This window comes from Salvelinus namaycush, chromosome 7, assembly GCF_016432855.1.
Source record: "Salvelinus namaycush isolate Seneca chromosome 7, SaNama_1.0, whole genome shotgun sequence".
In the NCBI taxonomy this organism is placed as follows: Eukaryota; Metazoa; Chordata; class Actinopteri; order Salmoniformes; family Salmonidae; genus Salvelinus; species Salvelinus namaycush.
In genome coordinates this window covers 28,731,135-28,745,882 of record NC_052313.1, presented here as the reverse complement: position 1 = coordinate 28,745,882, position 14,748 = coordinate 28,731,135, and the positions used below count along the sequence as shown (strand labels likewise).

Below are 14,748 nucleotides of genomic sequence, written 5' to 3'. Positions count from 1 at the left end.
ACTTGAACTCTGTGAAGCATTTATTTGGGCTGCAATCTGAGGCTGGTAACTAATGAACTTATCCTCTGCAGCGGAGATAACTCTGGGTCTTCCTTTCCTGTGGCGGTTCTCATGAGAGCCAGTTGCATCATAACGTTTGATGGTTTTTGCAACTGCGCTTGAAACTTTCAGAGTTCTTGAAATTTTCCAGATTACTTTAAGACATGAAGGTCAATGATGGACTGTAATTTCTCTTTGCTTATTTGGAGCTGTTCTTGCCATAATATGGACTTGGTTTTTTACAAAATAGGGCCATCTTCTGTATACCACCCCTACCTTGTCACAACAACTGATTGGCTCGAACGTATTAAAGGAAAGAAATTCCACAAATGAACTTAAGGCACACCTGTTAATTGAAATGCATTCCAGGTGACTACCTCATGAAGTTGGTGTGCAAAGCTGTCATCAAAGCAAACGGTGGCTACTATGAAGAATCTCAAATGTATTTGATTTGTTTAACACTTTTGTAAATTCTCCCGAGACACCATTTTCACATGGGGTCACGACCCTTAGTTTGGGAACCGCTGATGTAGAGTAAGGCATTGTTGTCAGAATAGATAGATGCAGTTCAATGCATGATTAATATAATTCACCAACATGTCTTGGTAGTCCAACAAATATTACTATAATGTTGTAAAATCACAGCTGACCTGGAACATTGCTTGGTTCCTCCACCCATTCGGGATGCACTGTATCAGCTTGAATTTATGTAGCAAGCTAATAAACACGGAGCCTAACGTTAGCTAGCTAGCTGCTGGGAGGATGTAGTCATTGGACGAGTGGGTGAGTGGCCGACTTTTTCCCGCCATATCTTTTTGGCTACAGTTAAATACAGTATGCAGGTGTCATTTGGTGAGCAAGCAAGAAATGAGAATCTCTTTGCTAGCTAGCTATGCTGAACCTGAATGACTGTTACAGTTAGCATATCTCTTAGTTTTGAGTCAGAGGTTGGGTTAAATGCGGAAGACAGATTTCAGTTGTGCAACTGACCAGGTATCCCCTTTTCCTAGTTGTCAGTCAAATGCATTTGGCTTCGATCAAATGGGCGGGCAGGCAGGCAAGTTCCCATTCAGTTGTCAAAACATGAATTGGGACAAGTATGCATTGGCAGGCACAGCCTGGTCTCAGACTAGACGTAACATAGTAATCTGGGACACCCAAATATGTTATGTCTAGTTTGGTTACATAAGACAGATGGTTGTCGTGGAAATTCAACACAGGGACACTCAAAGTCAATATTTAATTAATCATTCCTTATTAACAGCAAGCTGGAAAGGTCAGTCTACCTTAGATGAATAAAGTACCGGTCTGAAGTGAGCTCCCTCGGGTCAGTCCCGTTAGATCTCCTATATACTGCTTACACAGACATGTCATTTTTGCATGATTTTGCTTATTCATTATTCACAATTAATATATCACTAACGTTTGGTTCATGCATGTGACCGACCAATACCTCACGAGGCTTCTTCTCTCCGAGCAGAGACCTTGAAACTGGAGATATCACCTTACGTTCTCTAAACAATGTTCGATAAATGCTTTTTCAATTCTGCCCACAAACTTTCTATGGGATTGAGTTCAGGGCTTTGTGATGGCCACTCCAATACCTTGACTCTGTCATCCTTAAGCCATTTTGCCACAACTTTGGAAGTATGCTTGGGGTCATTGTCTATTTGGAAGACCCATTTGCGACCAAGTTTTAACTTCCTGACTGATGTCTTCAGATATTGCTTCAATATATCCACATAATTTTCCTACCTCATGATGCCATCTATTTTGTGAAGTGCATCAGCCCCTCCTGCAGCAAAGCACCCCCACAACATGATGCTGCCATCCCCGTGCTTCACGGTTGGGGTGGTGTTCTTCGACTTGCAAGCCTCCCCCTTTTTCCTCCAAACATAGTGATGGTCATTATGGCCAAACAGCTCTATTTTTGTTTCATCAGACCAGAGGACATTTCTCAGAAAAGTACAATCTTTGTCCCCATGTGCAGTTGCAAACCGTAGTCTGGCTTTTTTAATGGCAGTTTTGGAGCAGTGGATTCTTCCTTGCTGAGTGGCCTTTCGAATATGTCAATATAGGACTCGTTTTACTGTGGATATAAATACGTTTGTACCCGTTTCCTCCAGCCTCTTCACAAGGTCCTTTGCTGTTGTTCTGGGATTGATTTGCACTTTTCGCAACAAAGTACGTTCATCTCTTGGAGACAGAACGCATCTCCTTCCTGAGCGGTATGACGGTTGCATGGTCCCATGGTGTTTATACTTGTGTACTATTGTTTGTACAGATGAACATGGTACCTTCAGGCGTTTGGAAATTGCTCACAAGGATGAACCAGACGTGAAGGTCTACAATTTTTTCTGAGGTCTTGGCTGATTTCTTTTGATTTTCCCATGATGCCAAGCAAAGAGGCACTGAGTTTGAAGGTAGGCCTTGAAATACATCCACAGGTACACCTCCAATTGACTCAAATGATGTCAATTAGCCTATCAGAAGCTTCTAAAGCCATGACATAATTTTCTGGAATTTTCAAAGCTGTTTAAAAAAAGGCACAGTCAACTTAGTGTTTGTAAACTTCTGACCCACTGGAATTGTGATAGATTATTTCACTGTCTGTAAACAATTGTTGGAAAAATGTATGGTGTCATGCACAAAGTAGATGTCCTAACAGACTTGCCAAAACTATAGTTTGTTAACAAGAAATTTGTGGAGTGGTTGAAAAACTAGTTTTAATGACTCCAACCTAAGTGTATGTAAACTTCCAACTTCAACTGTAAATGTCCCGCGGTTAGCCAAAAGCTAATTTGCACCCGTAGCCCCTGGGCAGGTAAGGGCATTTACACAGCCACTATACAAATACTCATTAACAATACAAATACATTACATCCAATAATATATCATTCTAACAACAACACTATCATTATCTGAAGAAGAAAATGAAGAGACGGCAGAAGAACAAGTGCAGGGAGGGAGGGAGGGTGGTCAACCATGCCCGTAATTGATATAGGCTTGTTTAAAATAGTTTATTCGTGGTATCAGGTTGATCGTGGAGGTCTGCACACTGCAAAATGTATAGTAATTTAGACAAAATATGCATTGAGATACCGATCCGTCATCAACATGCCACTCGTGACAAAAGCTACAGTTGAAATGTCATTGCCAGAATCCATAAATGAAATTGTGTAATGAAGCATATGTGTAACTGTTTGAAGCAAAGGTCTTAACTTCTTATGGCTGGGGGGCAGTATTGAGTAGCTTGGATGAATAAGGTGCCCAGAGTAAAACTGCCTGCTACTCAGGCCCAGAAGCTAAGAAATGCATATTATTAGTAGATTTGGATAGAAAACACTGAAGTTTCTAAAACTGTTTGAATGATGTCTGAATATAACAGAACTCATATGGCAGGCAAAAACCTGAGAAAAAAAATCCAACCAGGAAGTGGGAAATCTGAGGTTTGTAGATTTTCAAGTAATTGCCTATCCAAGATAGGAAGTGCAATAGGACCAAATGTACACTAATGCTTCCACTAGATGTCAACAGTCTTTAGAACCTTGTTTCAAGCTTCTACTGTGAAGGGGGGGCGAATAAGAGCTGTTTGACTAAGGGGTCTGGTAGAATGCCATGAGCTAAATCATGCGCGCAGCCCTGAGAGCGAGCTGCATTCTCTTTCATTTCTAAAGACAAAGGAATTGTCCGGTTGGAATATTATTGAAGATTTATGATAAAAACATCCAAAGATTGATTCTATACATCGTTTGACATGTTTTTACGAACTGTAATGGAACTGCTTTGACTTTGTCTGGACTAAGTGCCTGCGCCTTGTGAATTTGGATTTGTGAACTAAACGCGCGAACAAAAAGGAGGTATTTGGACATAAATGATGGACTTTATCAAACAAAAAACATTTGTGGAACTGGGATTCCTGGGAGTGCATTCCGATGAAGATCAAAGGTTAGTGAATATTTATAATGCTATTTCCGACTTCTGTTGACTCCACAACATGACGGGTATCTGTATGGCTTGTTTTGGTGGCGCTGTACTCAGCGCTGTACTCAGATTATTCCATGGTGTGCTTTCGCTGTAAAGCTTTTTTGAAATCTGACACAGCAGTTGCATTAAGGAGAAGTATATCTTTAATTCCATGCATAACACTTGTATTTTCATCAACATTTATGATGAGTATTTCTGTAGATTGATGTGGCTCTCTGCAAAATCACCGGATGTTTTGGAAGCAAAACATTACTGAACATAACGCGCCAATGTAAACAGATTTTTGGATATAAATATGAACTTTATCGAACAAAACATACATGTACTGTGTAACATGAAGTCCTATGAGTGCCATCTGATGAAGATAATCAAAGGTTAGTGATTCATTTTCTCTCTATTTCTGCTTTTTGTGACTCCTCTTTGGCTGGAAAAATTGCTGTGTTTTTCTGTGACTAGGCGCTGACCTAACATAATCGCATGGTATGCTTTCGTCGTAAAGCCTTTTTGAAATCGGACACTGTAGTGGGATTAACAACAAGTTAATCTTTAAAATTGTGTTTAATACTTGTATGTTTGAGGAATTTTAATTATGAGATTTGTTTGAATTTGGCGCCCTGCACTTTCACTGGCTGTTGTCAAATCGATCCCGTTAATGAGATTTCAGCCGTAAGAAGTTACCTTCTCTGCGCTACGGATACCGAATACGGGTTCACTTTCCTAAACAACCGGTAGAATTGCAGGGCGCCAAATGCAAAAATATTACTAATCATGCAATCACAAGTGAAATATACCAAAACACACCTTAGCTTGTTGTTAAACACACCTTAGCTTGTTGTTAAACACACCTTAGCTTGTTGTTAATCCACCTATCGTGTCAGATTTTGAAAATATACTTTACAGCGAAAGAAATCCAAGCTTTTGTGAGTGTAGCTTTCAATGCTACAACAAGCTAGCCTTATATTAGCTTGATTAGCTTGGTCACGAAAGTCAGAAAAACAATGAAATTAATCACTTACCTTTGATAATCTTCAGATGTTTCCACTCACGAGACTCCGTTACACAACAAATTTTTGTTCGATAAATATTACTTTTATCACCAAAAACCGCCATTTGGGTTGCGCATTATGCTCAGAAAATCAAAGCCGTGTTCCGTTCGACAAATTCCAAAAAGTATCAGTAATGGTCGTAGAAACATGTCAAATGTTTTTTATAATCAATCCTCAGGTTGTTTTTAACAAACATAATCGATAATATTTCAACCAGATCATAACCTATTCATTCAGAGACGAAAGGAAAATGGTGAGCTCCTCTCACGTGCGCAGGAACTATTTCGGGGACACTTGACTAGTTTTGTCCGAACGACAATCGTTCATTTTTCAAAATAAAAGCCTGAAACTATGTCTAAAGCCTGGTCACAGCCTGAGGAAGCCATTGGAAAATGAATCTGGTTGATACCCCTTTAAAAATGGAGGATAGGCGGGCCAGGAAACACAGATTAAAAAAAAAATGTATATATCACTTCCGGGTTACTTTTTCTCAGGTTTTCGCATGCAGAAAAAGTATTGTTTTACTCACAGACAATATTTTGACAGTTTTGGAAACTTTGGAGTGTTTTCTATCCTAATCTGTAAATTATATGCATATTCTACGATCTGGGCCAGAGAAAATATCCGTTTACGTTGGGCACGTTATTTTTTTTTTTTTAAACGTTAACTTCTTATGGCTGCATCCCGCTACCGGGATAGATATGACAGCAGCCAGAGAAAGTGCAGGGCGCCAAATTCAAACAGAAATCTCATAATTAAAATTCCTCAAACATACATGTGTCTTATATCATTTTAAAAGGTATTCTTGTTGTTAATCCCACCAAAGTGTCCGATTTCAAATATGCTTTTCAGCGAATGCACTACAAACGATTATATTAGGTCACCATCAAACCACAATAAGCACAGCCATTTTTCCAGCGAAAGATAGCAGTCAGAAAAAGCAGAAAGAGAAAATTAATCACTAACCTTTTATCTTCATCAGATGACACTCATAGGACTTCATGTTACACAATACATGCATGTTTTGTTTGATAAAGTTCATATTTATAACAAAAAAATCTGAGTTTACATTGGCGCGTTACATTCACTAGTTCCAAAAACATCAAGTGATTTTGCATAGCCACATCGTTTCAACAGAAAAAAACATAAATGTAGATGATAATACAAGTTATACACATGGAATTATAGATATACCTCTCCTTAATGCAACCGCTGTGTCAGATTTTTAAAAAACTTTACGGAAAAAGCAAATCATGCAATAATCTGAGACGGAGCTCAGAACAACAGCCAAATTAGCCGCCATGTTGGGGTCAACAGAAACCATAAAATACATGATAAATGTTTCCTTACCTTTGATGAACTTCATCAGAATGCAGTCCTAGAAATCCCAGGTCCACAATAAATGCTTGATTTGTTCGATAATGTCCGTTATTTATGTCCAATTAGCTACTTTGGTTAGCGCATTTGGTAAACAATTCAAAAGTCACAAAGCGCCTCCACTATAACGTGACGAAATGTCCAAAAGTTCCGTAACAGTCAGTAGAAACATGTCAAACGATGTACTGAATCAATCTTTAGAATGTTGTTAACATACATCCTGAATAACATTCCAACCGGAGAATTAGATTGACTTCAGAAGAGCGGTGGAACGGACGTCCTCCTCATGTGAAGGCGCATGGTGAATGCGTGATCAGCTCGTGGCAGTGATTACTCATTCCTGTCTCCTTCGGCCCCCCTTCACATTAGAGTCATCAGACAAAGTTCTGTTGACATCTAGTGGAAGCCGTAGGAAGTGAAAACTCATCCATATCTCGCTGTAATTTCATTGAGAGCTTGGTTGAAAATCTGCCACGTCAGAAAAAATTCAAACAGGAAGTGGAACTTCTCAGGTTTTTGCATGCCATATGAGTTCTGTTATACTCACATACATAATTCAAACAGTTTTAGAAACTTCGGAGTGTTTTCTATCCAATATGAATAATAATATGCATATATTAGCAACTGGGACTGAGGAGCAGGCCGTTTAATATGGGCACCTCTGTGCACCTTTCATCCAAGCTACTCAATACTGCCCCTGCAGCCATAAGAAGTTAAGGCCTAGGGTGGTTGGTAACATATTGTATGTTTGCAAATTCATAACATATTGTACATTTTTCAAATTTGTAACATATAATACAAATTATAATTGTTAACATATCATATGAAGTGAGTGATGACATCAACAAATGAATACATACCATACGAAAGGTAACATATCATACTAAATGGAGTGTGATTTACGTACAGAATAATACAAAATGCTCCAAGACCAGGTTGGCAGGGAAGCTGCAGAAGGGGCGAGCAGGCTACTATTCCCCATCGTTTGGCAGTGCAATTTTGATAGCCAACTACAAGCTGAAAAAGTTGAGGGTTTATCTACTGTTTCCTCATCTCACTCTGGCTAACATTAGCTGTTGATCTTGTTGTTGTTGATGTGAATTGGCAACAGGGTGAGATAACCATGAAAAGGTATGCTGTTTGATCAATAGGACTGTAAAATTCCCAAATGTAAGAGGTTTAATTTACTGCAGTGTCTGTCTATTAATTGCCAAAAATGTATGGCTGCTTTCCCACTTTTCACAAATGCTTTACTCTACGTCATACCCAAACATTCTATGAATGTATGAAAATGTGTAAATGACCATATAAGTGGTCGCATATAACCCCCCCGCTTCTTGCTGGGGTGGTATATGAACAGATTTTAACACGATTTCATGTTGCTAAAACGCTGTAAGTTCCACTTTTAAAGGCGCATGCAAATGGTGCAGGAAATGTACCCTTGCATTCTCATTCCAGCTGGTTGCTAAGGTAACTGAGTTGTGTGAGTAACAGCTGAGGTACAGAGGTTACGTTGAGGGGGGTTATTAGTGTGAACAGATGCAGACAAGGTACCTAGCCTCAGAGCCTACCCTGTTAGAAGTGGAAAGCGATGCATACTGAAGATGTTTGTTCTCAGTGTGTAAGCCGAGCAGACTAAGTTCACACACACAGGTTCAGTTTATTAGGCTATAGTCTCTCATGAAAGACAAAACATAAAAATGTTAGGTTACATCTGTCGGGAGGCTGAGGGATATGGATTATGAAAAACATTTTTACCGGTGGACAGTATATATATATATATATATTTTGAGTCACTCATTATTTCTGTCGAATCACAATTTCGCAGGGGTGCACTTGGGGGTGGGCCGATCTGGCCCAATCTTGCGAGATTCGATTCTGGGTTGCTGAGACTAAAACAAACATTTTCAGTTTGTTAGGCATTATACTGTAGTGCTGTGCCAAATTACATTTCAAGGTGGAAGCTTCTGAATACAGTATCTGATGAAAGCAATTAAAAGATATTTCATGGGGATTCATGAAAACTAGAAAAACAAGTGAGCACACAAGGGTGCCAAGATGTTAAATCTTCCCAGACGGTTTGATTCAATTGCCAAATCCAACTGTGGTAAAATGAGGGGGGGAAATGGTTTGAGTTTGGACATATACCCATGGGGCCAGCATAATATCTCATGTCTAACGATGCCGTGCGCCTCACAACTTGTCCAGGCAGTTTATAAATATTGTACACTCATAAATCTATTTGACTGGATTGACTACCATCTAGAGTCCATAGTATTAATGCCCCCATACACACTCAGTTGGTACAACTGACGTAGAACGCATTTGACAAAACTGTTGTGATCGAACTGAGCATTTGTCCAAACAAAAATGTTTACACAGCTCTTGTGGAGACAATACTTTTGTGCAGACAAACTCCGTTGCGTCACAAGAATATCGGTTGTATCATAACCATTGTGTCAAATGTGTTATGCAACCCGAGTGTGTACGGGCCAGTATGAAGAAGTCAAACCTCACCAATAATGCCTTTGTAAAGGAAAGATAGTCAGTAGAAGTAGGCTACTCTAACAGAGGTTCCTATCGCCCGGGGCAGGTTCTAAAATATGATGACTCACTTCTTTGCCAACTACTGAAAAAACGTTACAGCCAGGGATATGGGGGAAGTGAGACAGTACTTCTCCCTAATTCTAGTGGCTATCATTAGCTCTTCCTAAGAACTCTTTGTGTAAAACGCATGGGGAAAAGGCTAGCGAACTTGTTTTAGATTCACATTTGTCTGTGATGGTAAGAATCGGGTCTAGTAGTTAGGGGGATGCATAGAACTACAAACAGTATCAGACATTCAAGTTAATTCATGCATAACTTCTGTATCTAGGGAGTTTTTCCTAGCCACCGTGCTTCTACACCTGCATTGCTTGCTGTTTGGGGTTTTAGGCTGGGTTTCTGTACAGCACTGAGATATCAGCTGATGTACGAAGGGCTATATAAATAAATTTGATTTGATGTAGGCTACATGAAATGTAACTCGTTTTCAGAACTGGCATCTAGTGAGAACGTGGTTTATGTGACATAGGGAACAACACGATGTGCATTCAATCCCCAGATTAGTGGCACCATGCTGTAAAGTCATTGTGAGCCCACTGGAATTCAGGCATCTTAATGGACTCATGTCCTCTGCTAGACAGTTGGCCCTATCTTGTGGCAGTTGAGGTGGTAATTCAATGACATAATTAATAGTTACTGTGCTCTCTTTATGAAGAAAGCATCACCTATGCCTCATTACTTACAGTAAAATACTTTATAATTAATTGTTTTGTAATATGCTTAGTGGCAAAGAATGGCAATTGATACAGTTGAAGTCGGAAGTTTACACAGACTTAGGTTGGAGTCGTTAAAACTTGGTTTTCAACCACTCCACAAATTTATTGTTAACAAACTATAGTTTTGGCAAGTCGGTTAGGAAATCTACTTTGTGCATGACACAAGTAATTTTTCCAACAATTGTTTACAGACAGATTATTCCACTATCACAATTCCAGTGGGTCAGAAGTTTACATGCACTAAGTTGACTGTGGCTTTAAACAGCTTGGAAAATTCCAGAAAATTATGTCATGGCTTTAGAAGTTTCTGATAGGCTAATTGACATCATTTGAGTCAATTGGAGGTGTACCTGTGGATGTATTTCAAGGCCCACCTTCAAACTCAGTGCCTCTTTGCTTGACATCATGGGAAAAATCTAAAGAAATCAGCCAAGACCTCAGAAAAAAAATTGTAGACCTTCACAAGTCTGGTTCATCCTTGGGAGCAATTTCCAAACGCCTGAAGGTACCACGTTCATCTGTACAAACAATAGTAAGAAAGTATAAACACCATGGGATCACGCAACCGTCATACCGCTCAGGAAGGAGACGCGTTCTGTCTCCTAGAGATGAACGTACTTTGTTGCGAAAAGTGCAAATCAATCCTAGAACAACAGCAAAGGACCTTGTGAAGATGCTGGAGGAAATGGGTACAAAAGTATCTATATCCACAGTAAAACGAGTCCTATATCGACATAACCTGAAAGGCCGCTCAGCAAGGAAGAATCCACTGCTCCAAAACCACCATAAAAAAGCCAGACTACGGTTTGCAACTGCACATGGGGACAAAGATCGTACTTTTTGGAGAAATGTCCTCTGGTCTGATGAAACAAAAATAGAACTGTTTGGCCATAATGATCATCGTTATGTTTGGAGGAAAATGGGAGGCTTGCAAGCCGAAGAACAGCATCCCAACCGTGAAGCACGGGGGTGGCAGCATCATGTTGTGGGGGTGCTTTGCTGCAGGAGGGACTGGTGCACTTCACTAAATAGATGGCATAATGAGAAGGAAAATGATGTGGATATAATTGAAGCAACATCTCAAGACATCAGTCAGGAAGTTTATGTTTGGTCGCAAATGGGTCTTCTAAATGGACAATAACCCCAAGCATACTTCCAAAGTTGTTGCAAAATGGCTTAAGGACAACAAAGTCAATGTATTGGAGTGGCAATCACAAAGCCCCGACCTCAATCCTATAGAAAAGTAGTGGGCAGAACTGAAAAAGCGTGTGCGAGCAAGGAGGCCTACAAACCTGACTCAGTTACACCAGCTGTGTCAGGAGGAATGGGCCAAAATTCACCCATTCACTTATTGTGGGAAGCTTGTGGAAGGCTACCTGAAACGTTTGACCCAAGTTAAACAATTTAAAGGCAACGCTACCAAATACTAATTGAGTGTATGTAAACTTCTGACCCACTGGGAATGTGATGAAAGAAATAAAAGCTGAAATGAATCATTCTCTCTTCTATTATTCTGACATGTCACATTCTTAAAATAAAGTGGTGATCCTAACTCACCTAAGACAGGGAATTTTTACTATGATTAAATGTCAGGAATTGTGAAAAACTGAGTTTAAATGTATTTGGCTCAGGTGTCTAAACTTCCGACTTCAACTGTAAATATTGAAGATAGCGTTTTTGTCATTCTAGATTTGATAATAATAAGTCTTCACTATCTCCTTGAAATGTTATATCAAAGGCGTGTCATTAGCATATTGTATACTTCTGATGCCAATGCTGCACTGACAAAAACAAATACATTGAACTAAGTTAGTGACTGTTGATATGGCATCTGTCATTGGGAAACATTGCCCTGCCCTTCAGCATAAATGCATGGTACCCATTAGCCCAGCCTACCATTGCTCCTTAAGGTCTTTATATGTTATTTTCAGAGGGAGACTGTCTCTGGCAGCTAAATACTCCATCTAAATGTGAATTGATTCTCAAATGCGATACGTTCTAGAAACATGAAGCTCTTTACTTTCATATCACATCCAAATCATTTCGCAAATATACACTTACTGTAGACTGTTTCAACCGGCTTCCGAGTTTTCAGCTGATAGTATTTTTCAGTGACAACAGGTTTCTGGCGGCCTTCTGTTGACATGCTAAATAGCTCATTAGCACTGGTGGTCCCTCTGTCTTCTATCTATTATGCTAAACACGCATTGTAACATGGAGATACGGCCATGTGGGAACACTAACCCTACAAAAGGTGTGTATCAACGTAACCTTTTATTACCCTATTATTTCTCACTGATATTAAAGATAAGGTCTTTATGCTTCCAAACCCATATTTATTTAAACTTTAACTAGGCAAGTTAGTTAAGAACAAAAACTATTATTTTACAATGACGCCTACCCCGGCCAAACCCTAACCATAACCCGGACGACGCTGGGCCAATTGTGCGCCGGTGAACTAAGTGATGCTGTTATCAGGGCTCTTATCAAAACTCCCCCTTACTGAAGACGCCTTCGTCCAATGACTCGTATGTGTACTGAAATGGCACAGATTCATTATCAAGGGCTAGGTACCTGTACATCGATCAAAAGCAATAACTAATATGACACCCATTGAAACAATATTCTATACCTATGGTGAAGTTCATTTGAGCTGAATGAAGGGCTTCAAATACGCAGCTGCAACAGAATAAAGTCAAGTGACAGCGGCTCTCCACCGCAAGGTTGCGACATTGAAACACTTAGGTCAGTGTTCCCCCAACTCCAGTCCTCGGGTACCCCAAGCACATATTTTTGTTGTGGCCCCGGACAAGGACACCTGAATGTACTTGTCATCAAGCCCTTGACTTGTTGAATCAGGTGTTTTTGTCTGGGACTACAACAAAAATGTGTGCTGTTGGGGGTACTCGGGGACCGGAATTGGAAACACTGGTCTACGTGGGCTCGCGACGCTGACAGGAGCGAGACGTTACAGCAGATTTGAACACTGACACAATTACTGCGTTCAAGGCAAATTGGAACTCGAAAGAAACACGAGCTCCGACTGAGATTTTTTAATGGTCATCCAACTCAGATTTCAAAGTCCAATTTCGGGTATCTTTCTAGAGGTCGACTTTCCCGACCTGAAGATCACTGAGGTCGTGAGTTGCCCTCGCCCCACCAAATTAACCATCACCAGCGACAACATTAGCGTCCAGAAAAAAATGCGCTCACCTTCCACCCCAGCTGAAGAAATGTCCCCGTGCCTTCGTTTACTGACCTATGTGAATTCCAATTAACTAGGTTTTGTTTTTAGCAATCCGTCTATGGTTGGAAACTGTGCGTCTCCGGAAATTCTGCTCGTGCTTGTGGTACCTCATCAGTGTTTGAACTGAGCAACGCTTTCTCAGATGTCATATATACATGGATAGTCTCGTGACTGTAAAACACCCGTATGCCAATAGGAGCTGTGCAAATGATGCGCTCTGCGCACATGTGAACAACTGTCACTTCCTGCATTAGAGAGAGAGGGATTGGGAACAGTTGTGAATGGTACGCGGGAATTTGTTAATGTTCTGGAAATGGCCAATTTGCTCGAAGGGTCATTGACATTACTCAACACCGTTTTGCGTTTCAATGCTAGAAGTGTATGAAGGAATGCGAAAGTATTGGAAAGGTTAAATTCTATCACGCAAGTTCACGCCATCTGCTGAGCAAACGTAGCCTGATGTAGTCTGCAAATGGTGTTTTTATAATCTCATTCAATGGCATTGAATAAATAATGGAATTTTCTAAACTACATGGGCAAGAATTGAAAATTTCCTGGCTATTTGGATAGATCTAAAGGTAATGCGTAGCCTAAACCTTATTTTGATCCAGTGAATAGGCAAATAACCCAATTGAAATTACAATACCCCTAATAGTAAATCTAAAATTATTCAATTAGCCTATTTAGTCTATTCCTGAATCTTTATGAAATTGACCCCGAAACGGAGCAGCCAAGCCTGCTTGGATTTCACCGACTGTTCAACTGTAATTATACCAGCTCGAGATGACGATTACCCACAATGACATTGAAGCGGTCAAGGCCGTCTGCAGGTGCCAGGGACGCAGTCTCAATGAAAGTGATAGATAGTCTATTAATTACGGACATTGTGGCGGTCAATATCTAATTAGCTTCGTGAACAGGGCCTATAAGGAAAATAGGATCAGAATATGGAGCGCAATAGATATGAAGTGGACGTTTATGGCACAATATTATATTTTCTCATGAGAGGGAGATAATTTCACTTTAGTGCATCTCTATGGGCCGGTTTCCCGGACACAGCTTAAGTCTTGGCCGAAAAAAGCATGCTCAATGGAGTCTCCATAGGACTAAGATTCATATGTGTAAGAAAACGCCCTATTATGTCTAATAATGTTATTCTTAAGCAATAAGGCCCGAGGGGGTGTGGTATATGGCCAATATACCATGGCCAAGGGCTGTACATTTCCATTTAACCCATACAAGTTCTTGAGTCACTTCCACGTTTATACTGTCAGTGGTTTTAAGCAGTTATGATTATCAGGCCTATATGGTTATTCATTTGTTTAGGAAAATTGTTCTAGGTTTTGATGCTCAATTGTCTATTTAAGCAATAAGTCCCCAGGGGGTGTGGTATATGGCCAATATGCCATGGCCAAGGGCTGTTCTTATGCAAGACGCAACGATATTATAAACTGGGTGGTTGAGCCCTGAATGCTGATTGGCTGACAGCCTTTGTATATCAGACCATATACCACGGGTGTGACAAAACATTTATTTTGCTGTTCTTATTAAGTTGGTACCAGTTTATAATAGCAATAAGGCACCGCGGGGGTTTGTGGTATATGGGTTGAATCCAGGCACCCGCTTTGCGTCTTGCATAAGAACAGCCCTTAGCCGTGGTATATTGATCGTATAATTGCTTAAATAGACAATAGAGCATCAAAACAATTTGGAACAATTTGCCTAAACAAAG

General features: G+C 40.1%; 1 protein-coding gene across 2 annotated transcripts in view; it reads right to left on the bottom strand.

Moving 5' to 3' along the window:
- Positions 1-13,127, bottom strand: part of dnajb6b (DnaJ heat shock protein family (Hsp40) member B6b) — a 37,793-nt gene extending 24,666 nt beyond the window's left edge. For both annotated transcript variants that reach the window (XM_038997901.1, XM_038997902.1), the window contains exon 1: positions 12,983-13,127. The gene's annotated coding sequence lies outside the window, so the exon portion shown is untranslated. The remainder of the gene's footprint in view (positions 1-12,982) is intronic.
- Positions 13,128-14,748: the final 1,621 nt, after the last annotated feature.